At 39.2% G+C, this 2,581-nt stretch overlaps 1 protein-coding gene across 1 annotated transcript in view; it reads left to right on the top strand.

The window, feature by feature from the left end:
- Nucleotides 1-1,879: 1,879 nt before the first annotated feature.
- mtx3 (metaxin 3) overlaps nt 1,880-2,581 on the top strand; it is a gene marked incomplete in the record, with an annotated part of 4,711 nt that continues 4,009 nt past the window's right edge. The window contains 1 exon segment of the mRNA XM_014008431.1: nt 1,880-1,979.

Here is a 2,581-nt window from a genome sequence, read left to right as displayed (position 1 = left end):
TGTGTGTGTGTGTGTGTGTGTGTGTGTGTGTGTGTGTGGCCTTGTTTTTCCTACATCGTGGGGCCCTGCAGCCTTGTGGGGACCGGGTGCTCCTTGTGGGACCCAAAGCCTGGGCCCCACAACTTCGGAGGCTGATTTTGGGTTGGGGGTTAGGTTTAGGACCAAGGTGTGAATTGAGTTTAGGTTAGTTTTAGGGTCAGGTAGGTACCTGTGAGGTTAGCCTTAGGGTTTGTGGTCAGGGTTAGGCTGAAGAAATATAATGGAAGTCAATAGAATGTCCCCAAATGTATAGCTGTGCAAACATGAGTGTGTGTATGTGTGTGTGTAAATGAACCTTTTAAGTCTCCTGTGGTGTTTTTTTTTTTTTATAAAGCTGTGTGTGTCTGCTTCACAAAGGCTGCTTTTCAGGAATAACCCAAAGTGACAGGAGAAAATAAAAGCCGCAGATTCCAGGCAAATTGTAGTTTAATGAGTTTGTGAAGTTTTACCACCTTATTAAGGTCGGCTTAGAAGTTAGGCACAAAATTTCACCACTTTTAGTAAAACAATAAGGCAGCTTGCATTGGGAGAACTAGATAATTAGAAATATTTAGATGATTAGATCTAATTGATTTATAATTAGAAATATTTGTATAGAAAAAGCAAAGCTCGGCACAAACAGCCACACAGGTCCTGAATAAAGTTTTCCATGAGGACTTACCCATTCCCTGAGCGCTGACGGTGAGCGCCAGCTGCTGCAGCACCAGACTCAGAGCTGCAGCTTTAACACACAGTCCTGTCATCCCAAAACCTCTGCTCCTGCAGATTATCAAAGTCTCACAGAGGGATCTCCTACAGGATATTGATGATGATGATGATGATGATGAAGTAAGGTCTCAGCAAAGGTGAGAGGATTTTTGTGTCCACAGCTTTTAAAGCAAAGGGGGAGTGTCCTCTTGTTGCTGGTGGCACAGAGGGAACGGTCCTGTTCTCAACTATTTGGGGGAGTTGCCACTTTGTGTCATCTGATTTAAATATAATTATCACCCACTGCCAAAGACGAAGGGCATAATGTTTGTCTGTTAGCAAAATATCTCATAACCCAGCAGACACATTTTAAAATAAGCTTCCTGAAAGTGGGTTGACAACTACAACTCATTAACTTCTGGAGTGAATCAGTAAATTCTGTTTGTTAGCAAAATATCACATGAACCATGGGTGTTCTGTACAGCTATAACTGACTAACTTTTGGAGCCAACACAAATCACAATGGCTGCCACAGAAAATCAACTTTAACAAACGCAAAAAGGGTTACAACTTGACTAAAACAACTACAAATCTGTCATTTCTCAGCATCWCGATTCTAAAACTCAAAGCAACAAGCAGTGTGCAGTTCCTTCAAGGAATGCTAGGGCTTTAATATAATATGTTTTGTCCCTAAAAAGCTTAAGCATAACTACACAAAAACCCAAATTTAAAACCAACACACAGGCATCAAAGTAGAAAATTGTTACTTTTTTATTTGAACTTATGAGGCAAAATAAGTTTTATATGTATGTGTAAAATCAAAACATTATTTTTTAGTTCTTATGTTTGGGGACTTGTATTAGCTTTAAATTCCTGTGAGTCATCCTTTTAACCAATTCATTGTGCTCTAACTAATGAGCTTGTTGATCTGTATTATTCTCTGACATCTGTTTTCACTAACTGCAGGATTCCAGTAAATTTGCTCTACATGCTACTGCAGCATAAAGAAAAAAATTCAGTGCAGATTACAGGCAAGGAAGGACAGCAGTCATGGGACTTTGGGGCAGTTTTTCAGTCCTGGAAACTTTTAACGACACACGTCTGGGACTTGTCTCGAAGCTTTTCTCTACTAACCTCAAATAGATTTCAGCAGTTGCCTGTCCGAGCCAAAGTGAGCCGTTTCCCATCCTGTCGGGGTGTTTCCATCGCACATCCGGCCRTGTCTGGCTGTCTGGCCTCTAACCAAACACCTGCTGGGAACAAACAGTCCATCAGCTCTGGGGACACACTTAATGTTCATGTTGCTGCATGGAAGGGCTGACACTACACATGGTATAGTTATAGTTCATTACATGAAATTAAAACCTTGCTGTAGTTTGTAGTGTTATCATTTGGTTTCTCTGTTTTTCTTTTCTCTACAATGTGTTAAAAGGGCAAAAACACAAACATTGTTTTTGTTTTTGCCTTGAACGAACATGCTGTAATATTTATAGCGTCACACACTGATAAACCAGCTAATGTGCAGAAAGAGTAAAACGTTTGCTCACCTGTCAACTTTTTTTTACAAAACACATAACTGCAGCTGGAGAAAACACATTCTACATTACAAGACCAGAGTTGTAAAGTAACTAAGTACAAATACTTCTTTACTGTACTTACAGTAAGAAGAATTTGGGGGTATCTGTACTTTACTTAAGTAATTATTTTTCAAACTACTTTTTACTTCTACTTCTTTCATTAAAAAAGGCAAGAAGTACAAAGTCACTACTTTTATTTCATTTTTGCTTGTTTTCATTCCAGCTTGCTATTATAAAAAATAAATACTATCCATATAAATTGAGCCTCCTAGATGGAG

The sequence above is a fragment of the Austrofundulus limnaeus genome, unplaced genomic scaffold, assembly GCF_001266775.1.
Source record: "Austrofundulus limnaeus strain Quisiro unplaced genomic scaffold, Austrofundulus_limnaeus-1.0 Scaffold49, whole genome shotgun sequence".
NCBI lineage: Eukaryota > Metazoa > Chordata > Actinopteri > Cyprinodontiformes > Rivulidae > Austrofundulus > Austrofundulus limnaeus.
This window is presented reverse-complemented; position numbering and strand designations above follow the sequence as displayed.